Source organism: Protopterus annectens, chromosome 1.part2 (assembly GCF_019279795.1).
Source record: "Protopterus annectens isolate FY-2018-M chromosome 1.part2, PAN1.0, whole genome shotgun sequence".
In the NCBI taxonomy this organism is placed as follows: domain Eukaryota; kingdom Metazoa; phylum Chordata; order Ceratodontiformes; family Protopteridae; genus Protopterus; species Protopterus annectens.
This window is the reverse complement of record NC_056727.1, coordinates 226,778,741-226,803,169: the sequence shown is the minus strand read 5'-3', so window position 1 is coordinate 226,803,169 and position 24,429 is coordinate 226,778,741. Positions and strand designations below refer to the sequence as shown.

General features: G+C 44.5%; 1 protein-coding gene across 1 annotated transcript in view; it reads right to left on the bottom strand.

Moving 5' to 3' along the window:
- Positions 1-24,429, bottom strand: part of SLC1A4 (solute carrier family 1 member 4) — a 1,171,557-nt gene that overhangs the window by 894,434 nt on the left and 252,694 nt on the right.

Sequence of the window (24,429 nt, the reverse complement as noted above, 5' to 3'; positions counted from 1 at the left end):
ACTCTGAGTGCCTCTCGACATAGTGGATATGATTTGGTTCCCCCATGTTTGTTGATGTACCAGACCACTGACATGTTGTCTGTTTGAATTGCAACTGTTCCTAAAGGAAGTGAATCCAGGAATGCTTGCAACGCTAATAGCACTGCCCTCATCTCTAGAATACTGATGTGCAGGTTGGCCTCCAGTTGAGACCATGTGCCTTGAACTGTCTTTCCCAGATAATGCCCCCCCCCCCCATCTGAGAAGCATCCGTGGTCACTATGGCTTGGGGTTGAGGTAGAGTGAAAGGCCGGCCCTTGGTGCAGTAAATAAATCTGAAGTCTTCGGTACCAACGGCTCAGTCGGAGCCGAGGCCAAGACATCAGAGTGTTCCAAAGATGTCTTGCTAGGCACCGATATTTCTCCCGGTGCCGAAGAGCTTTTCGTGCTGAAGAAGTTTTAGTAATTTTTTTCATCGGTTCCAAAGAACTCAGAACCGAAGAAGATCTCTTCTTTGAACTGTGGGAAGAAGTTCCCACTTCCACAGTTTTCTGTTTAGATCCAGAAATGGCCTAGTTGAAAGGAGATTTTAACAGACCTTTCAACAGAAGCTTATTCTTTTTTTCCATTAAGGTACAGGAATAAAACCCGTGACAAACAGCACAATTCTCTTGCAAATGTATCTCGACTAAACAATACACACACAAGGTATGCCCGTCAGAGTTTGGCATTTTCCCCTCACACTTAGTACATCTCTTGAAACCTGAAGAGCCCTTAGGTTTCATTGGAGATTGTTTCTTCTCAGACATATCTGAAGGTAAGACAAGGCTAGAAGAAGATATAAGTTTTATAACTCACAAATATTCGCCAAGGCTCGAGAGATAATGAAGGCACATCTGGTCTGCGACACGGCAAATGAAATCTGAGGTAACCTCTGTGAGGAGCATTATGGATAGAGCTCAGCTCGAGAGTTTGGAGAGCGCGAGCTGGAAAATAACGGCCGAGTCGGTTCCGAGGGTTCGGAACTGAACCCACCGTCAAGGATTAGGTGAAGATTAACAACATCAGATGCTATGGTTTCTGCAGAATAGTTAATAGTAAATCTCAAAAAAATCTGTACTTTTTGCCAGATAACTAACAAATAATCTTAAATGCTCCACAGTGCCACGCCACAAAATAAATACATCATCAACAAACCTACGATATATTTCAAGCTGCTTCTTCCATTGATGGTTGTTGTATAAAATATATATAGTCTCCCAATGCCCCAACACCAAGTTGGCATAGGTGTTGGTGCATGAGGTGCCCATGACAACACTGGCCCTTTGCCAGTAACACATCATAAAACATGAATACATTTTTTTCCAATATAAGCTCAAGGAAAATACATATTTGTGAAATGCTTTGTTCATCTAAAACATCTGTGCCAAAATAAACTGTTTCACTGCTGTCACACCATAAGTATTCAGAATCACAGTGAACTGATTATTCATATCTAACGTGATAAATAAATAGTCATCATTTAAATCCACAGACTATAAAAGTCATGTAATGAATTTAAAAAAAACATGCAGTGTCACTAATTACCGCTGGTACATGTGACAAAAAAACTTTTAAGTTTCTTTTCAACCCATATGGACAAAAATTCTGTAACCCACCCATGACCTGATACTATGGATCTATAGGGTGGGTTATATAGATCCTTGTGGAACTTAGGTAAGCCCTGCAACACTGGTATAATGGGCTGTCCCACAATAACAAACGTGTAATATAGGTTCATAGGTGTGTACTAGACTAATGGCCCTGGGGCCTTCACAAGCCTAGCCATAGGATTACCCTGGCATAGTGCCACCCGACCTTAGTTCCCAGTGCCTCTGTTGAGGAGAGCCACTGGAGTTATCCCCGGGGTGAATTTTCTGTTTCCCATCCACTCAACAAGATTTCTCTCGAACAGGGTCAGTGAGGTGCTCTGCTTGACATGTATGGGAAGTCTGTTCCACAGCATGGGCAGTCTCTGGGTTATGAACCTGTCCCACCAGCATGTTCTGTCATTAATTGTTTGTGATGAGGTTGAGATCTCTGGAGCATGTGGTGCAAAGGGACTGGGATTTCTTTAGATGTAGCATTTCTAACAGAGCTGGGTCAGACATGGCTTTGTAAGTCAAGCAAAGATTGCCTCTAAGTAGGTTATATGGTACAGAGAATACTTGGAGTTTTTTGAGTCTGTCCATACAGGATAAATGTTTAAGGCCTAGGATCCTCTTTGTGAGGTACTTTTGTGGCCTCTCCAATTGTTTCAGGTGTCTAGTGAGGTACATGCCAAATGGGGCATTGTACTCGATGATTGGCCTAATGAGGGAAGAATAGAGGGTGACAATAAGCTCTTTCTTCCTGCTACTGAATCAAAACTTAGCGAAGCACGTCAAACGAGATCTGAGGGATTTGGAGGAGAGGAGCATCATGGGTAGTGGAGGAGCTCAGATGTTTGAGCCTTCAGCTTTGGTATGTGGCCAAGTCGGATCAGATGCTCGGATCCGAAACCCATAAGTTGAAATTAAATGAAGACAATAACATCAGATCAATATTTTAAAGGAAGGTCAGTACCAGCATTTTGGAAGAAAGCTGTGGTGACTGTATTACCCAAACAGGGCAAAGACCTTTCAGACCCAGCTTCATATAAACTAATATCAATGTTAAACCACAATTATAAAGTGTTTAGTTTTATACTAGCTAAGACAATGGCAAAGGTGCTGTCACAATTTACGGATATATATCAACATGATTTTGAGGATGGGATGGGAAGGGAGACAAACATTTAACAATGTTAATAGGATGATGATCCAGAGGGAAGCAGTGTGTAAGAAAATACTGCTGTTGTTGGTTAGTCTTGATGTAGAGAAGGCATTTCATAGAATCTGCTGGGATTTTATGAGTAGGGCAACGATAACATTTTTGTTCACTGACAGACTAATAGACTAGTACAGGTAATTAGGAAGATATATAAAAAGTCCAGAGGCACAAATTAAGGTAGGTGGACTCCTCTCCAACAAACTGTGTTTGAACAGAGGAACCAGGCAAGGGTGTCCTCTTTCCTCCCTTGTTACTTGCTTTGTACTTAAATCCATTAGCAAAGAAAATAATCGACTTGAAAATTCAAGCATATAACTTGTGTGGCAATCAAGAAAATCTTTTTTTATTTGCAGAAGATATTACTATGTACCTGATAAATATAGTAAAGGACATTTCAGTGTCATGAATTATTCTCTGGCAGTTTTATGTCTTTTCAGTATATAAATTAAATGAATATAAAACAAAGGCTATAGTGGTAAACTATGTACGCACATGAATTGGCTCAGTAATACTCATATATATGGAGACATCATAAAATGAACATTTTGGTGTACAGATTACAGAGGGTTATATTACAGCAGCTGCAGATATGTGGAAGAGACTAAGGAAAAGACAATGCAAAAAAAAAGTTGGAAGCTCTTGATTATGGATATGGATAACATGATATAAGACATAAACAATGAAAATGTTTATGATCCCTTTAGTTTTATATGCAGGTCAAGCATATTTTAAATGTTTATAATCCCTTTAGTTTTATATGCAAGTCAGGCATATTTTTTATCAACCATAGGAAAAGTTGTGGACCATAATTAATAAAGGGACAAAGGGACTTAACCCAAATGTAATGACTGCAACAGTGAATACACTCGAACATCTACATTTATAGCAAGTGTACACAACTGTACTATGTTCTTCGTGATTCACTGTTGCAGTCATCACATTTGTGTCGATTCCCAAAGCTGAGGAAAAGGGTGGAGACAGTCAATGAAACTAGGGGCTGGCTAGGATGCCCTGCAAGACTGCTGAGGCAAACCCTGCCCTGGATTTGGAGAAGAGAGGCAGGTGGTAATGCTTAGTAAATGTGTGAACAGATGTCCTGGTGGGGACTCCTCTGAGGAAAGCTGCAGAGGTGGAGGCTGCTCTGGTGGAGTGTGTCCTGACCCCCTTGGTGGGAGGCTTTCCATGCTGTTTGTAGCAGAAATGGATGCAGTGTGCTATCCATTTGGAAATGGTTTGTTTGGAGACAGTTTTGCCTTCTGCCCCTGTAGCAAAGCTAACCAGCAATTGATCAGACTTTCTGAAGGATTTAGTCCTGTCTAGATAGAATCTGAGCTGCCTGTGCACATCTCGAGAGTGAAGAATCCTTTCCCCCTTGTTCTGGGGATTAGAGAAAAAAGTGGGCAAATAAATGGATTGGTTGAGAGCCACACTGGACACCACCTTGGGCATGAAGGGTGGGTTAGTTCTGAGGGATACCCTGTCTGCATGAAAGATGATGAAGGGTTCCACAGCCATGAATGCTTGCAGCTCAGAGACTCTTCTGGCTCAAGTGATCCAGGAGAGAACGTTTAGCTCTGCTGAAGAAGCTGGTTCGAAAGGGGGCAGGGTGAGCTTTTCCAATACAAAGTTAAAGTTCCAAGCTAGTGTTGGTGCCCTTATGGGTGGCCTCAGGTTGCTAGCCCCTCTTAAGAACTGTTTGATCAAAGGGTGTGAGAAAAGTGGCATCTCAGTGGGAAAATGAAGAGAAATAGCAGAGGCATGAATTTTTATAGAGGAGAAAGAGATGCCACTGTGTAGTAGGTCATTTACTGAGGTTGGCAGATTGGTTCGGGGTTAGGGAATAAGCCAAGCTACCAAATTGATTGTCTGCAATTGGGGATGCAAGAACTCCCCTTCCCTCTGGGTCAGGAGGTTTGGAATCTGAGGAAGATGCCATGGGGGTAGCGAGTACAGGCTGCACAGCAAGGGGTACCAGTGCTGCCAGGCCAGTCTGGAGCTATGAGAATGGTCCTTGGTTTTTCCTCCCTTAATTTGAGCAGTACCCTGGTGATGAGAGGTAGGGGAGGAAAGGCATAGCCCGATAGACTGACCCAGGGGAAGGACAGGGCATCCACTTTCCAAGACATGCAGTGAAGCTCCCTGGTGCAGAATTTGCTGAGCTGATGGTTGGTGTGGGAAGCAAAGAGGTCGACATTCGGGGTTCCCCATTTCTGAGTTATTAGGGTGAAGATACTTCTGTTGACTTGCCATTTGTGTGGGTCCAGAAGATTTTTGCTTAAATGGTCTGCCAGAGAGTTGAGAGAGCCTGGCAGGAATTGTGCTAACAGGTGAAGTTGCATGGCAGAGGCTGTGTGCCAAAGGGTCATGGCCAGCCTGCATAGAGGGTAGGAGTGAGTCCCTCCCTGCTTGCTGATGTACCCCATCACAGTGGTGTTGTCTGTTTTGATCAGGAGAGCCCCTGGAGAGAGAAGGGGCTTGAAAGCTATCAAGGTGTGCTGCACAGCCATCATCTCTTTTTGACTGATGTGCAGAGTCATTTACTGTGGGCTCCACTGCCCCTGAATGCACCTGCTGTCCAGGTGTGCACCCCAGGCAAAGTCTGATGTGTCTGTGGTGAGGGTCTGGGTGGCGGTAGGTGGGGAGAAAGGCATTCCTTTGTTGGGGGAGCATGCTATTGCCCACCAAAGAAAATCTTTTCTGAGGCAAGGTAGAAGAGTTTCCAGATCTTGAGAGTGTTGGTACAAAGGCTCTTTAGGTACCACTGAAGTTTCCTCATATGCAGTCTGGCATATGGAATGAGTAGTATGCAAGATGCCATGAACCCCAGAGCTTGCATGATCTTCCTTGCAGATAGCTGGGGCCTGGTGACTAGTTGAGAGAAGTAGGCTGTCAGGAAAATTTGTTTCTCTGGAGTAGGGTATGCTATCTGAGAAGCTGTGACCAGACTTGCTACAAGGAAGATTATCCTTTGGGTGGGCACCTGTTTGGATTTCCTTTTGTTGATAGTGCATCCTAGGGAGGTTAGTTGGGTCTTTACAAAGGCCATGTTCTTGAGCAGCTTCTCCTGGCTGTCTGCCTGATTAAGGCAGTTGTGTAAGTATGGGTAAATCTGAATATTTCTTTGTCTGCAAACACTGCCAGAGCAAGACGTTTTGTGAAAACTCTGGGAGCAGTAGATAAGCCAAAGGGAAGCGCAGAGAACTGAAAGTGTTGAGATCCTGCCCTGAAGCAGAGATATTTCCTGCATGATTCCCTCATAGGAATGTGGAGGTAGGCCTCTTTTAGATCTAGGGTGGCTAGCCAAGTGTCCTTGGAGAGCATGGGTAGCAGCTGCTGGAGGGTGAGCATTTTGAATTTTGGGATCACCAGGAAGGTGTTTAGAATGGGTAGATTGAGGACAGGGTGCCAGGTGATGTATTTTCTGGGCACCAGAAAAAGTCTGGAGTAGAAACCTTGGCCTATCTGTTCTGCAGGAATGTCCTCTACTGCCCTCATAGACAGCAGGAAAAGGATTTGCTTTTGAGCCTCTGCCCACTGATTTGGTGGTAGATCTGGGAACTCTTTTGGGGCTGGAAGGGTGTGGAAGGAAAATATGTATCCCTGAGACACAATGTTCAGAACCCAGTGGTCCTTGGTAATGGCAGCCCAGGTGCTTGAGTGAAAGGAGAGTTTACCTCCTAGGGGTAAGTGAAGGTGGGCAGAGGGAGGGGGTGGAGGAGATGAGTCATTGTGAGTTTTTACCATAAGGGGGTGGCTTTGAACATCCTGGTTTTGAAGTGGAGGTAGTCCACTGCTTAGATCTCTACATTCCTTGGGTTTGTTGTTGGGAGGGGGGGGGGTCTGTTTCCACGGGGCCTAGGCTGGGACGGTGTACTGGGAGCAGGAAAGGACTAGTGTTTGGTGGGACAATGCCTGCTGAACCTAGGGGGCTGGACCTGCAAGAAATCCTTAACTGTTTGCTTTTTCTTCCATCTTTTTTAAGACCTCTTCTGCTTTAGTGCCAAATAAGTTATCTTTGTGTAAGGGGGTATCTAACAATTTAGATTTGACATGATCTGGCAGGGGCTGTTCCTTAAGTCATGCATGCCTTCTAATGACAGATCCAGTGACTGCTGCCCTGCAAGAAGCTTCTAGGGCGTCAAAACCACAGTGCAAGGTGTTTTTAGTTACCTGACTTGCAGAATGCATTAACTCTTGTAATTCTTGCAGGAAAGGAAAACATTTTTTGTTTAACGAGTTCCAAGGTATGTTGTTGAAATTTCAGCCTATGGAACTGACAATTTAGTGCCCTGATAGCAAGAGTAGCTGAGGTGTATACTTTCTTACCTCATCTGTCCAAGGCTTGGAAATCCCTGTCTGAGAGTGTGGGATTCTTGGTAGAGGTTGCTTTAATTCCTTTTGGCCCTTGAGAAATGACCTCAGGGTCAGCTGTAGGATTTTTAAAAAGATATTTGTGTGAGTCAGGGACTCTACAGTACCTGTCTGGTTTTCTGAGAGCAGGAGAAAGGGCATTAGGAGTCAAGCTGGATTCGAGGAAAACATCCTCCACAACAACCAGGACTGATGGGATGGCCAAAGGTCTGTGTTGTGGAAGATCTAGGAATTCTCTGAGTCTCTTTTTAGACTGAGGGTAGTCCTGACTCTCCTATCGGAAACGCTCCCTTAAGGCATGCAGGGTTTCCCCAAAGGAAAAATCCTTTGGGGAGAGGCTGAAGGAATGGATCTGCATCAGAATCCTCATAAGTGGACAGGGGTTGCATGGCTTCATATTCAGATGCATTAGATTCTACAGTGGACAGATCACTTTTCCTTTTGGAGGGGGTAGCTTGGCTTTCCATGATCAGCATGATAAGGTCTTCTGCCATTTTAAGCATTTGGGACTGAGGCAAGGTAGCCGTTGCCTGAGAGTGGGTCATCGGTTTCTTGGGTGTGGTTCGTACCTGGGGCCAAAAAAAACATGGTAGATTTAGAAAGAATGGTAGTCGCGAAAGAAGACATCAGTTTGTGTTGAGATTCGGTAATACGAAGGACTTCCTCGGAAGCCGGTGCCTGCTCAGCAGCTCCGGACCCATCCAAGGTTGAGACGACCGCAGGATCCTTAGTCGAGGAAGAGTTTTGAGGCATACCGGACTCCGAAAGGGTCTCAATAGCAGCCTGCGAAACAACAGAAGCGGGCATCAGAAGCTGCAAAAGTGCCTCACTGAGGACTGGAGAACTGACGACTAGCTTAACGGAAGCATCGTTGGTAGGTTTGGATCTGTGCGGTCTGTCTCTGTCTTTATCTTTACGTTTTTTCGGAAGATCTGCTGTCAGATGGCTTACATAAGCAATATCGGAATTTGAGGACTGTAAGTGAAAATATCTGGCTACAATAAGGGCCCAACAATGGATAGTTCTGGTGTTGAACAAAGCACAGAAGCGACAACGAGGGACGTCGTGGTCTGGGCCTAAACAAGTAACGCAGTAAGAGTGGAAGTCTCGGTGTGGTATTTGTTTTCCACAGGCGAGACAATTATTAACTTTTTCTGACGTTGGTTAGTGCAAGATAAAAGATCCCCAACGGGGTACTTAGCTTTAGAAGACTTCAACTTCAATTCGGTAGACGAAAACTCAGGTAGCGGCCAACTAGCACTCGTGCGAACTACTTCTGCTTCGGGCTCCACGGCAAGAAAGACTGATGTAATGGCATCGGCTGCCTTACTTTATACTATTGACGATCTGACGTCAATCCTCAAGCGACAGCAACTGACGCAGAAATACTAAGTCTCTGGTATTCAGGCCGGCCGAGGGCTACCCTGGCAGGGATAACCCAAATGTGATGACTGCAACCGTGGAACACGAAGAACATCTTAAAAGTCTCTAAACTGGACAGATTTTACTAATGGCTAAAAGATATCTTAAAACTATAAACTTCTCCATGAAATACTGAGCAAACAAAAATACTAGCAATTTAAATAACTTGAAAACGTTGCTGAATATCTTATCTAAACCAGACCAGGTCCCTCATCACCAACATTTATCCCTCATCAACAACATTTAAGGTAAAAAAAAAATAGTGAAATCCAAAGCACTGATCTGGTATCCCAACTTGCAGCCTTAACAGTCTGCAAGACAAAGTGAAAGATTAGGAAAAATGACAACTATTCAGAATGTTGGATCCCGGCTGCAGTTAACTTAGCAAAAATAATACGCAAAGTCCTCCTTCAAGAAGAAAAAAAAAAACAGTCCAATTAAGGATTTAAGCAGATTTTTATTCAACGATGGATGAGCTTTCTTGTCTGATTCTAAATCGACAACTGAGCAGCTTAAATAGTGTCATTCCAGGGGAAGGTACCAGGTCTGCCCAGGTAGGGATGGTCTGATTGGTAGACAGATTAAACCACCATTGGTATAGCCAATGGAAAGGGGCTGTACATGGTGTCTCTGTGTCACCCTGAAGTTACAAAGTCTTATATTGTTTTATATTTTAACAGTGTTAGGTATCTCTCATAAGCAGTACATGACAGAAGTGAGAAACCACCACATAACACAACTTAAATGAGCAAGAACTTAAAAACAATAAGACAGGACAAATTAAGTACAGAATTAAATCAGAAAGTAAACACCAGGAAATGCTTTTTTCCTCAGAATTCCTCAAGTCTGTCTCAAAAGTACATTGTAGTGTTACATGAATAAGGCAGATTTATTATAATTAAAGTATAAATAAATATATACAACTATGTGTGTGTGTCTGTGTTGTTATGCACACTTGTAAAAGGCTCAGATTTAGAATAAAGGGCTCATAGTTTTAGAATTTGCTGCCTGCTTGTACATGACTCATATTTTTTAAAATTTGCTGGGCCCTCTTTCACGGGGCTTTTGCTGCTGAAAGTGTACAGTAAAACAAAAAAGCCTATGTTGCTGAAAGTACGCACTGAGGAAGAGAATAACAACACAGAAATAATCTAAAATTCGGGATATAAAATACACAAATACAAAGAGATCTTAGTGGCTCTTTTCCAGAGAGTAGGGTAAAGTTATTATCCCCTTCAGATCTTTTTATATGAAGTAGAAATGGCTACTAAGCACCCTTGAAATCTTTTGCAAATATTTTTAATTTTGAAAAAAAAAAAAAAGAAGTTATGTACTCACCATAATGTTCCATCTGAGTAGTTATACTTCATTTGTCTTCAACCTGTGGGTTTCGGATCCACATTGGATCCAACACAGCCACATTTTCCAGCTATTGATCTGAGCGCCAGACTCCTCCCCTTACCCACAATGCCCCCTTTTTCCCTTCTCCCTTCTCCCTTCAGATCGAGTTTGCTGCCTAAAAGGTATGATATACCCGACCCAGTATTGCCTTTTCATAACAAGAATCTCCATGACACTCCCAGACCTGGACAGAGTCAAGGGCCATACACTTTATACAAATTTAAACACAGCCTGCATCCATGATAAGGTCATAGGGAAGGAGGGGAGGAAGGTTGAAGACAAATGAAGTACAACTACTCAGGTGGAACATTATGGTGAGTACATAACTTCTTTATCTGAAGTGGTTTACTTAATTTGATCTTCAACTTGTGGGACAAAGTCCCCAATTACCATAAATTCCTGTGTGGCCCTCATGGAAGGATATTCCAGAGCACCGCAGAGCCAAAGGATGCTCTCTTCCAAGACACAATATCCAACTTGTAATGAGAAATGAAGGTATGAGATGAAGACCAAGTAGCTGCCGAGCAGACATCATCCAGAGACACCCTAGACCAGAAGGCAGCTGACGTAGCCATAGATCAGGTGGAGTGTGCCTTCACTTGTCCTGGCAGGGACCTACCTTTCACTTCATAGGCTCAGGCACTGCACAAGGAAATCCATCCAGCAGTTGTTACCTTGGAAACTGGCTTGCCTATAAAAGGTTTAGCATAAGACACGAATAGCTGATCAGATTTGCAAAAGGGTTTTGTCCTATGTAAATAAAATCTCACTTGTCTATAAACATGAAGCAGATGCAGCTTGTATTCCCCTTTGTTCTGGAAGTTAGGGAAGAAAACTGGTAAATTTATCATCTGGTTAATATTGGCTTCCGAGGCCACCTTAGGAAGAAAGGATGGATTTGTACACAACGACACTCTATCCTTGTGAAAGATCATGTAAGGCACCTTAACAGACAGAGCTTGGAGCTCCGACACTCTTCTGGCTGAGGTAATGGCCTTCAAGAATGTAGTTTTCCATGTCAAAAACTGAAGATCAACCAATGCTGCTGGTTCAAAGGGTGCAGAAACCAATGCCTGCAACACTAAGGTAAGATCCCACGGAGACGTAGGGTCCTTAACCGGAGGTCTAAGTAGAAAGGTCCCTTTAAGGAAGGTCTTACAAAGTTTGGAAGAAGCCAGGGAAGACATATTCACCCCCACATGGAAATTAGAGATAGCTGCCAACTGCACCTTAACTATGGAAGAACTAGCACCCTAATGGGACATGCTGGCTAAAAATTCTAAGACCGCTGAAAGAGGAGCTGTGAAAGGATCCAAAGCCCACTGAGTGACCCATATGGAAAAATGTCTCCATTTACTATGATACACCTTTCTGGTGGAGGATTTGTGAGTTGCCACCAAAATGGACTTTACAGAGGATGACAATCCGAGAGTCCTGATAATCATGGGAACTGGAGCAGCCAAGCTGTGAGCTTCAGACTGTCCAGATCTGGGTGAGGGATCCCTGAGGGATGAGAAAGAACATCTGGAACTGGATCCGACATCCATGGAGGAACAACTAGGTGAGACCATACTGAGGGGAACCAAACCTGGCGAGGCCAGAATGGGGTTATGAGGATAACCGTGCTCCCCATCCTTCAAGCTTTCTGAAGAAACTTGGACATAAGCAAGAGTGGAGGATAAGCATATAGGAGACCGGGAGGCCAAGCATGAACCAGTGCGCCTCTGGGGGCTTCCCCTTCCAGGGGGTTCAGAGTGAAAAACTCGCTGCATTTTGCATTGGAAAGAGATGCAAAGAGATTGCAGCAAAGCTGACTCACTTTAGAAAGATCTGTTTCGCTACTGAAGGATTGAGAGACCACTCGTAAGGCATCAGAATCGATCTGCTGAGCCTGTCCGCTAGAATGTTGGACCGCCCTAAAATGTGCATTTCTACTAGAAAGCGGCTGTTGGAGATCGCCCATTCCCACACTCATGGTTTCTTGACAGAGGGGATACGATCTGGTTCCCCTTGTTTGTTGATGTACCAGACTACTGACATATTGTCTGTCTGAATGGCAATCATCCCTAGAGGAAGATGGGCATGAAGTGTCTCCAATGCCAGAAGAACCGCCTTCATCTCTAGAGCACTGATATGCAACTTGGTCTTTGAGGGGGACCACGTGCCTTGGACCATCCTATCCGAACAGTGCTTCCCACCCTAGCTGGGAGGTGTCCGTGGTCAAAGTGGTTTTGGGAAAAACAGGGTGAAAGGAACATCCCTTGAGGATATCCGGAGATTGAATCCACCACTGAAGGGAGTCCCTGCATGCCCTCGAGATTCTCACTGGAAAGGTGAGAGGAAGGTCTAACAAGGACCACTGGAACGCGAGTGTCTACTTTAGAACTCTCATATGAAGGCGAGCCAACGGCAGGAGATTGATTGTGGCTGCCATGGAAACTAACGCCCTGAGCACTGCTGCGGGTGTGGGGACTTGAGCATGAAGAATTTGTAAGACAAGCACTCTTAAACTGCGTATCCTGTCTGAGGTGAGAAAACCCTCATTTGAACAGTGTTCAAACATGTCCCAATAAATTCTAGAATCTGGACCGGTTCTAGAGAAGATTTGTTCAGATTGACGGTAATACCCAGATTGTTTGCTAACTGGATGAAGTAATCCCTGGCCTGATACAGTAGATGCTGTGAGGGACAGCAAAGAGCAAATCGTCCAGGTACGGAAAGACCTGATTACCCTGGAGCCTCAGGTGAGCCATTACAACCAGCATCACTTTGGTAAACACCCTGGGAGCTATGATGAGAACAAAGGGGAGGGCTCTGAACTGGTAGTGACTGGCTCCCAGCCAGAAGCAAAGAAACCTCCTGGAGCATCTGTCCATTTTGACGTGGTAGTACGCATCCTGGAGATCAATCGAGCACATCCAGTCTGTGGAATGCAGAAAGGGCAGGATAGACTGAAGCATGACCATCTGGAATTTTGTCTTAGTTACTTACAGGTTTAATGCGGACAGATTAAAGATGGGTCTGAGGTCTCCCATTTTCTTTGGTACTAAAAAGAACCTGGAGTAAACGCCGGATCTGGACTGATCTGGGGGGACTGGTTGGATGACTCATTTCTTCAGCAGCATTCCTATTTCTAGCACTGCCTCCTCCCGTTGTGTGGGTGGGATGTCTGGGAGGAGTTTGTTCGGATGGGGATGTCCCTTGAATGGAACGAGATATCCTCTGGGTATGATTTGCAACACCCAGTGATCTTTCATAATGGACTCCCATGCCTTCGGGTGTAGTGACAGGCAACCCCCGACTGCCTCCAGATATGAGCAGTCAGGCAACCCCTCAGGGCTGCTGTCCAGGTCCATCCGAAAAGGGTTCTCGAGACCCAAAATTCCTAGGATCCCCCCCCCCCCCGCCTCTCAGGAGGCATCTGTTCTGACCCCCTCTGCCTCTGTGGGACGGAGAATCCTGAGTGTCTCGGGAAAAGGCCTGAAACTTCCAGAACCACATCTTCTTCATTCCTCACTGATTCCTGGAAAAGGATCTTTGAGGAGAGGAGAAGTGGATCCTGACAGCAGACAGTGTTTTCCCGTACTTCTTACTCTGGACCAAAGTCTCTTTCACTGACTTCCCGAAGAGGGAAGAACCATGATAAGGGGCGTTGGTGAAAGACTCCTTGAAGGGCTCTGGAAATTGATGCAACCGGAGCCAGGAGTGACACCCGATAGCAATGCCTGTTCCTGCCACCCTTGTGGCTCCCTCCGTAGCATGAGAGAGCAGTTGCATGGACGTGTTGGCAACCATTTTTAGAGTGGCCATTTGAGCAGAGAAGATCTTTTTGTCCTCTAATGACATGGACTCTGGGGTAGACTCCGTGATTTCCTTCACTAGATCTCTCTGGAGTCTAATGACATGTTCCATATAGTTCAGCACCCTCATCAAGAAGGTCGCTGAAACATATACTCATGTCCCAAAACGGTCCATCGCTCTTGATTCTCGATCAGGAGGATGAACCGTGGAGCTCTCCTAAGTGAGCTACTTCTTGGTGGCAGCCACTACCATCATCGCATCTACCAGGGACCCTTTGTTTCAATGCGCCCTGTCTGACGAGGGACTCAATACTTTGTCGGGGCACTTAGGGATGGGCTCTGCGGTGTCTGGCTCCTTCCATGCCCCAGATGTTACCAAATCCATGACTGGATCAGCAGGAGGGGACATCCAAGAGGTAGATGAGCCAGAGTCGAATGCCTCCAGGAACACGGACTCGCCTGAGGTCGGTTTGGGGGCTGACCACACCCCCTCTTCTGAAAGAGCTCCATGATGTCTCTAAAGGAGATATCCTTGGGGAGCCTTCCCCTTCATACAAGTCCATGTCTTCTGTGAGGGACTCTGGTGGAGAGTCCAAGTGCCTCTTCTTACATTTACGTTTGCGGGGTACCTCCTCGGGGGGACTCTCAGAGGAGGATTCACAAACCTCTTAATGTTCCACTGGAACTTCCAGGGGTATCACGGCCACGGGCTATCCCTGAGATGGCAAGACGGTTGGAAATGCAATCAGAACCAAGGGGGTTTGGGCGGAGTCCGAGGGTGAAATGATCAGAGGCATCAACACCAAGAGAACCCTCTCCACCATGTCGAATGCAGAAGGGGGGTGAACCCCTTGGGACGTACTGGCTGGGGCTGTCCCCCTCTGACCTGACAGGAGAATCGGAGCCCAGCACCCAGGAGCTGAGATGCCAAGAGAGATGCTCTGCTCCGAAGCACTCGGAGCAGACAGCACCAACCTCTCGACCCCGAGAGTCCTCAGATCCAAGAACTCCAAAACCGCCAGTCAGATCAGAGAAGGAATTATTAGTCGGAACAAAGGTTGCAAAAAGCCCCCTCCGGAGGGAGAGGGTGCCGGCAAGACCCCCATGTGGATCTGGGTGTGGATGAATCTCCGCATCATCTTGTCCATCTCCACTTCACTTAAACTTTGGGTGGAGTGGGAGGATGCCACCAAAACTGGACGGGAGAGCCAGTTTGGAGAAGCCCTTACTGGGGACAGGCTACGAGTCTCCTCGGATTTGGGGGAGAACCTGGGGGAGCGTAAGTGAGGAGATCCAGGCCTAGTCACCGGCCTAACTTTCAGTGGTGGACCCGCCTCCGCCGAGCAGTCGGGACCATTTGCCGGAATGGTCCTTCTTGGCCTTGTTCCCTTCCCTGGACCTCTTGTCAGGAGTTTGAATCCCAGAGGCCGGGGAAGAGGAAGTAGAAGCAGCAGCTGCTGCTATCCCTGTTGAAGAAGAAGGGACAGTAGTCCCTGAAGAGGGGAGCAATCCCTTCAGTATCAGTTTGTCCCGCCTGTCCTTAAGTGTCCTGGGGTTGAAACCAGCACAAATCAGACAGGGGGACTTGAGGTGATCTGCACCAAGGCAAACCATGCACAGAGTGTGGCCATCCGCTGGGGATACCTTATGGCCACACTATGCATTTCCTAAATCCTGCCTTATGGGCTTCTGCCATACCACACAGGCCCAAAAGGCACACACACACACACACACACACACACACACACACACACACACACACACACACACACACACACACACACATACACACACACATACACACACGCATGTGCTCTCAGCTAGAAGAAGGAAAGGAGACAAAAGTTTTTTGTTTTTTTTTGATGTCCGAAGCAGACGCGAGTGAAAGTAAAGGATGTAAGAAAGAACGAGAAGAAGCCAGAGAGAGAGAAAAAACAGAGTTTAGCTCACTTATGTGACCCACTAGCTGGACCTCAGAAACCACGCTTGTAACCACTATGGCGGCAAACAAGATCTGAAGGGAGAAGGGAGACCGGGGGGCATTATGGGTAAGGGGAGGAGTCTGGAGCTCGGATCCATAGCTGGAAAATGCGGCAGTGTCAGATCCGATGTGGATCTGAAACCCACAGGCTGAAGATCAAATGAAGTAAACTACTTCAGATCAGTTGTTATATGGAGGATAAGCAAAAACATGTTCACACCACCAGGTCGCTAGCCCTGCAGCTGCTCTTTTTTCCATACCTCACACTCGAGCACACACTCACAGCTATTGCCAGATTAAGAGTGTCCAATCCACTTACTGCATGTCTTTGGAATGTGGGAGGAAACTGGAACACCCAAAAGAAACTTACAAAAACAAAGGCAAACATATCTTGGTGGCACTTCCCCAGAGAGTGGGGGTTGGATGAGATGACTGTTACCAACAGATCTTTTATCTGAGGTGGGAATTTCCATGAAACTAATCTGAGAGCTTTTGCCATCGTTCTTACATTTGAAAAGTGTAGCTTTTGCAGTCAGTATAGGGAAAGAAAAAAAAATATCCGATGTACCTCCCTGGACTACATGAAAAGAGACATGGAGGAGTTGTCCGATCTTGTAGCCCAGGCAGGTATGACCCTAGCCCTGAGTAACATCCTACCATCACCCAGAATGATACCACAGGTACCACAGTACAAGGACAAAATGATTGACTTCAACAATTGGCTAAGCTTCTGGTGTCATTCTAAGGGGATCCAGTATCTGTCTGCCTGGGATGACATGATTGACAAACCATGATGCTTTGCCAGAGATGGCCTGCACCTGTCACCCTTGGGATTTCGGCTACTGGCCAAGGCTCTTGCCACCCCTATAGTGCCTTTTTTAGGCAAGGTTCAAATGACAAATTCACCACCGTAACAGGTACAAGCAAGCAAAAGCTGAGGGTAATGTTACTCAATGCTAGAAGTCTAAACCTCAAAATGCACTCACTCGAGGCACTCCTTAAAATGGAGAACATCGACATCTGTGCAGTGACAGAGACCTGGTTCAAGGCTCCAGAGAGCACCCCTGCATTACCAGGCTATAATTCATACCACACCTTTCGGCCACCTAACTTGGACCGAAACACTAAAGGCGGAGGCATGTCCATATTCATTAAGGATATCCACACCTCCAAGCTAGTTGCTCAGCATAATGCATCCGAGATTATCCAAGTGCAACTAACACTGGACAAGACCACAGTCCAAACTGTAGCTTGCTACAGATCCCCCATCATGCCCCAGGATTCCCACTCCTCATTTCTTGATACACTGGAAAACATTAGGGTACAACCTAACACCCTAATAATGGGCGATTTCAACTACCCCACCATTAACTGGGAAAACTACTCATGAACCAACTCTTGTGCTCAACGTTTTCTGGAATTCATACATTCCAATGCCTTCGATCAACTTATCCACACCCCCACGAGGGGTAGCAATATCCTAGACCTGGTCATTACCAACATGGGCAACCAAAGTTCCACACCAGAGGTCAGTTCGTCATTGGTCATATCTGACCACAAGCTAATCACCCTAGACATCCACATCCACCCCAACCCCCCATTAGGGGAAACCACCATAAAAAGTTTCTCCAAAGCTAACTTCACGCTTCTTAAGACAGAAGTGGCAAACTTCACAACACCAATGCTGATGGACAGTAGAGGTATCACTGCTGAATCCTATACAAATGCACTTTATAAGCACTTACACAAGTGCATGGATCGTGCAATCCCTAACAGAATCAAGATGCTATCCTCCAAAAAAAGGAAGCCAATCTGGTAGCCCCCTGCCATAAACAAACTCTAGAACAGAAGAAAGAAACTGTTGCAAAAAAGAGTAAAATCGCATGGTTGGAGGAACTCCGTGGTCAGCCTCAGTAAGAAGCTGAGATCCCTCATAAAATCCTCCAAAGCTAGTTACGAAAAAAAAATTGCCACTGATTCTAAAGACAACCACAAAGCATTCTATAGCTATGTCAAGAATCTCAATGCAACGCTCAGATAGTACAGTTGTGTACACTTACCATAAATGTAGATATTCGAGTGTATTCACTGTTGCAGTCATCACATTTGAGTTATCTGCTTGGAGTAGCACTCAGTCGACCTGATTATCAAAGTCTTGGGTCCTGCGTCGGTTGCTGTCTCATCTTCCGTGATGTCAGGTAGTCAGGGGTATAAAGCATGCAGCCGACGCCATTACATCAGTTTTTCTTGCCCCAGATGTCAGGTGCCCCCCAATGGGAAGCAATTAAATTTAAATACATATATATATATATATATATATATATATATATATATATATATATATACACACACACACACACACACACACACACACACAAGATTATACCTCCAACAAAAAAGCAAACACACCAAACACCTTTTAAGCATAGTAAAGGAGAGTAGAGGTATAGCCAAAAGAAGTCAGGGGGTTGGAGGGAGGGTAACCAAGACTGCAACAGTGAATACACTCGAACATCTACATTTATGGTAAGTGTACACAACTGTACTATGTTCTTCATGTTTCTCTCTTGCAGTCATCACATTTGGGTAGATTCCCAAAGCTAAGGATGGGAGGAGGAATTTAGATAGCATTAGGATCAGCTATAAGGCCCTGCAAGACTGCAGTGGCAAAGCCAGCTCTAGATTTAGAGAACATTGGCAAATGGTAATGCTTGGTGAAAGTATGTACAGAACTCCAGGTAGCAGCTTCTAGGATGTCCCTGGTAGGGACACCTCTGAGAAAGGCTGTAGAGGTAGATGCAGCCCTGGTTGAATGGGGTCTAATCCCTTGTGGGATAGGTTTTCCACAGTGCTTATAGCAGAAATGAATGCAATGGCCTATCCATTTAGAAATGGTTTGCTTTGAAATAGCCTTCCCCTCTGCCCCTGCAGCAGATGCCACCAGCAGTTGTTCAGATTTCCTTTGAAGTTTAGTCCTATCCAAGTAAAATCTAAGTTGTCTGTGAACATCTAAGGAGTGCAGTATCCATTCCCCTTTGTTCTGTGGGTTAGAAAAGAAAGTTGGTAAATTAATGGATTGATTAAGAGCCACACTGGATACCACCTTGGGCATGAAGGAGGGATTTTTCCTGAGGGACACTCTGTCCGCATGAAAGATGATCAAACGCTCCACTGCCATAAGGGCCTGTAATTCAGATACCCTTCTTGCTGAAGTGATTGCTAAAAGGAAAGCTGTTTTCCAAGAAAGGAATTTTAACTCGACACTTGCAGCTGGCTCAAAAGGAGGAAGAGTGAGTTTTTCTAATACAAATTTAAGGTCCCACGCTGGAATTGGGGCTCTCCTGGGTGATCTTAAGTTTTTGGCCCCTCTGAGGAACTCCTTGAGCAGTGGGTGAGAAAAGAGGGGTGGTTCTGTGTTGTAATGAGCTGGAATGGCTAAGGAGTGAATTTTGATGGAGGAAAAGGAAAGGCCCTTGTGAAGCATCTCAGTTAAGTACTGAAGAATCTGAGGTAAATTGGGCGCTGCTGTGGCCATCCCTTGAGTTTGGTTCCAGACACAGAATCTTTTCCATTTTTCGGCATAAGATTTTCTAGTACTAGGCCTCCTTGCCTCCAAAATGACATCCAACACTTGTTTACTGAGGGATGGTAAGGGAGAGATTAGTTAATTAGCCAGGCTGCCAGGTTCAGGGTTTGAAGCTGTGAGTGCAGAATCTGGCTCTTCTGCTGTGACAGCAGGGTAGGGGTCTGAGGCAGGTGCCATGGGGCTAGCAGTGATACATTGCGCAAGACGGGGTACCAGTGTTGGCGTGGCCAGTTTGGTGCATTCAGTATTATCCTTGGTTTGTCCTGTTTGATCTTTAGTAGTACTTTGGAGAGGAGAGGCAGAGGAGGAAAGGCATAAACTGATAGATTTTTCCAGCTGAAGGACAGAGCATCCACTTTCCAAGCTTGTTTGTGGGGAGTCCTTGTGCAGAATTTGTCCAATTGGTAGTTCTGGGGGAGGCAAACAGGTCTATATCTGGGCTCCTTCATTTGTTTATCAACATGTTGAAAGTCTTTGGTTCCAGTTTCCACTCGTGTGAGTCCATGAGATTTCTGCTTAGTTAGTCTGCCAGTGTATTTAGTTTTCCTGGCAGGAACTGAGCCTGTAGATGCACTTGATAGCTCAAGGCTGTGTTCCACAGAGCCATGGCTAGTCTGCAGAGGGGGTAAGAATGGGTATCCCCCTGGTTGTTTATGTACCACATAACAGTGGTGTTGTCCGTCTTTACCATTAATTGTCCTGGAAGAATGTGGTCCTTGAAGGCTGTCAAAGCATTCTGTACAGCTAACATTTCTTTTTGATTGATATGCAGGTCCATTTGACTTGGGTTCCATTTGCCCTGAATGCACTTCCCTGCCAGGTGAGCCCCCCCATGCATAGTCTGATGCGTCTGTTGTTAGGGTTTGGGCGGCGGGGGGTAGAGTGAATGGTAGTCCCTTGTTTTGGTGGCAGGCCTCTGCCCTCCAAAGGAATTATAACCGTAGGCAAGGTATGATAGGAATCATTGCTTCTAGATCATGAGAATGTTGACACCACAGGCATTTTAGATACCATTGTAGTTTCCTCATATGCAGTCTTGCATATGGAATTAGTAGAATAAAGGAGGCCATGAACCCCAAGGCTTGTAGTATTTGCCTTGCAGATAGCAGGGTTTTTGTGGCCATTAGTTTGAAGTAAGTTGTTAAATTTATTTGATTCTCTGGCATGAGGTAAGCCATCTGGGAAGTTGTGTTCAAGCTTGTTCCCAGGAATATAATTTATTGACAGGGTACCAGATGTGATTTCTTTTCGTTTATGGTGTACCCCAGACAAGTTAGCACCTTTTGTACAAATGCCAGATGATTCAAAAGTATGTCCTGGCTTTCTGCCTGAATTAGACAATCGTCCAAGTATGGGAATATTTAAGTATTTCTTTGTCTGCAAAATGCAATGACTGGAGCTAGGCACTTTGTGAATACCCTGGGCACAGGAGATAAGACAAAGGGCAGTGCAGAGAACTGATAGTGCATGTAGCCTGCTTTGAAGCGTAGGTATCTTCTGCAAGATTCCCTGATTGGGATGAGCAGGTAGGCTTCCTTTAAATCCAGTACTGCCAACCAGGCATCTCTGCCTAGCATAGGAAGCAACTGGTGAAGAGTTGGCATCTTGAATTTTGAAATCACCAAAAAGGTGTTTAAGACAGAAAGGTCCAGGATAGGATGCCAGGAGTTGTATTTTCTGGGTACCAGGAAAAGTCTTGAGTTCAGTCCTGGGTCCTCACCTGTTTGGTATCTACTTCTCTGAAGTACAGGCTAACACAGAAGGTCTTTATTTAACAAAGTTCACAGATGACTGCAAACTAGGAGCCATAATCAAAACTCCTAACAATGTGGACATCCTACAAAAAGGCCTCACTGAGACAGATGCCTGGTGTCAAAGCCATGGCCTCACGCTCAATGCCAAAATGTGCATTGTCATCCCTTTTGGTAAAAACTTTGTACCCATGAACTACCACATAGATGATAGTCTACTTAACACCGAAAGTGTGATAAGAGACCTTGGGACACAGGTGGACAGTAGTCTCTCCTTTGATAATCACATCGCCACAGTAGTCAGGAAATCCTTCTACATTGCACACCTCATCACAAAAGGTTTCTCATCCAGAAAAAGAGGTCATTGTTCCCCTCTACTCATCACTCATTAAACCCATTACTGAGTACAACGCCCTTTTGGTATGTACCTCACAAGACATCTACAACAACTGGAAAGGCCACAGAAATGCCTCAAACAGATGCCCTACGCAGACTAGTCTGTCGCATATCGCCTACTCAGAGGCAATCTCTGTCTAACATACAAAGCTAAGTCAAACCCAGAGCTGTTGGACATGCTTCGCTTAAAGAAAATCCCAATTCCTCCGAGCTACACTCTCTAGGGACCTAAACCTTGTCACCACAATAAACAGAACATGCCGGAGTGATAGATTCCTTTCCCAGAGACTTTCCATACTCTGGAATAAACTACCTATCTATATCAAACAAAGCTCCTCATTAGCACTCTTCAAGAAAAATCTTGATGATTGGATGGGAGATAGAAAATTCACCCCGTGGATCACTTCTGTGGGTCTGCTTGACAGGGGCACAGGAAAATAATTTTTTTGGGTCGCAAAAGCCAGGGTACTGTTTGGCTAGGCATATATAGGCCCTAGGGCCAATAGCCTAGTACCTACCTATGAACCTATGAACTATGTCATTGCTTCCAGTTGTATAAAACAGTTTAAATAACATTTAAAATGATTTGGAACATAAAACAGACAATTCGGTATTGTGTATGGAACACATGAGTTAAACCAGGCATACAATAATCCAAAGAAATATTGTATAAAAAGGTAATGGACATTCTGCATATAAAGTCCATGAACAGACAATTAAACAGGTATGAAAAGTATTGGAAAAAACAATCCATGAGCCAGAAATGTCACCTAAGTCCATAGTAATGTGAGATAGGTGGTTTTAAACATTTAGTCCATGCTTAAATGTCTAAAGTAATAGACAATACAGAGAGATCCATCCTTTCTTCTAATATCACAAATAATTATAATTGTTTAGCTATTTCTGAGTTACAATTTATTATAAATTACATTATATAGGGTACATAGTCATTTTAGTGCTGGAGAAGTGCTGTGTATCAATAGCTTAGCTAGAATTAGATACTTGGTTTAGTGTATTGTCATTTAAATTTGTGATAATGTATACATTATCTACTACCATGATTACTTCAAAATATTTTAATAAACGTACTAAAAAAAGGAAAATGGAAATTAAAATCTAAACCAACCACAACCAAAGTGCTGAATACTGTAAAGGAGATAAAATAATTCAAGGAAGGGTTTTTAGAAAGGAGAAGAAGCAAATTATATATAAATACAAATAAATAAATGGACTCTATGGGAACAATATATGCAGAATAATGTTCAGGAGGTAGGGGGAAATTTACGGAAGAAAAGATTCAATCAATTTACATAATAGAGTGAATAACTGTTAAAAAAGATAATATATGTATAATGCATAAAACGCATGAAAAATTAGTACAATGGCTTGTTTTTTTTCTATAACTGTATGCATGTCCGTAATGCTACTTGCACTCATCTGTGGGTGGTGCCCACAGCGCCATTTTATAAAAAAATAAATGCTCTATCCCACACCTATACCTCCACAGTTCTTTCTGAATTATAGGCACACTGTGTACACTGACAACAGACATGACACATGAACAAATACAGTTAATGCATTTGTAATTTGTTCATGTGTAAAGTAAAAAAAAAATTGTTGCAACTGAAAATAATCCTATTTAATGACATGTACTGCAGCATGCATTAAAGCATGTTCAGTACTGCCATCTCCCATGATGCAGTCCAGCCAAAAAGGACAGGATTCGGGAGCTGCTGACTTATTTATTTTAAAATGAAGAATTCAGGAGCATGTTCCATTCTCACACTAAGACTAACAAAATTACTTTTTCTTGTTTTTTTTCTGTCTGCTTAGAACTAAGGAACTCTGATAACCCAACTGGTTGTTCATATCATATGTTGCGGTGCAGCTACCAACCGGGTTGCTATATCTCTAAACAGACCTGCCCGATAACACCATTAGATGCAGATCCCACTCTTCTGTGCATAAAAATTCATCTGCGTCCTACACGTTCTTCTTTCTTCTACAGCTTTTGCAAACTTCAGAGGTGTAGGAGCAGCTAGATTGCATTGTTTGTCTTGGAATTTGATTCGGATTAGCCTGATATTCCCTGCGTTTGTATTCCAGTTATAACTCCAGCAAGCCCAGGTTAGCTCATGCAGTCCTCACTGTTTAAACTCATATTTCGAAACAAATGTGAGTGTGTGTGTGTGTGTGTGTGTGTGTGTGTGTGTGTGTGTGTGTGTGTGTGTGTGTGTGTGTGTGCATGTGTGTGTGAGTGTTTATCAGGGGAAAACTAAACACCAGCCATATTTTTCATTCACAAGTACTGTGGTGCAAGCTGGCTGTGTGTGTGTTGGAGGAAACACACTAGACACCAGGGATACTTTTCATTAATTTTTTTCTGGAATGTATTGTGCTGTAAGCTGAATGTGTATGGGAGGGTGGAGGGTCTGTTGTTAATGGTGGTGGTGGGGGACACACCAGACACCAGGGACACTTCAGTCAGTGAAATGGAGCTCCTGAATATCTGTTTTTTGGAATGTACTGGGTTGCAAGCTGTATGTGTGTGTGTGTGTGTGTGTGTGTGTGTGTGTGTGTGTGTGTGTGTGTGTGTGTGTGTGTGTGTGTGTTTGTGTGTGTGTGTGCGTGTGTGTGTGTGTGATGGGGGCGTGGGGGGACTAGCTGCCAAGTTTGCCTTTCATTCTCTAAAATGGACCTCTTGAATAGTATTTGTTTTTTGTATGTACTGTGCTACAAACTAGCTGTGTTTATGTGGGGGATACACTATTTACCAGGGACACTTTTCATTCACTACAGTGGAGATTTGGTAGCCTGTGGTAATGTCTGAGAATGTGTGTGTGCATGTGTATGCATGGGGGGACAACAGGGACACTTTTTATTCACTACAAC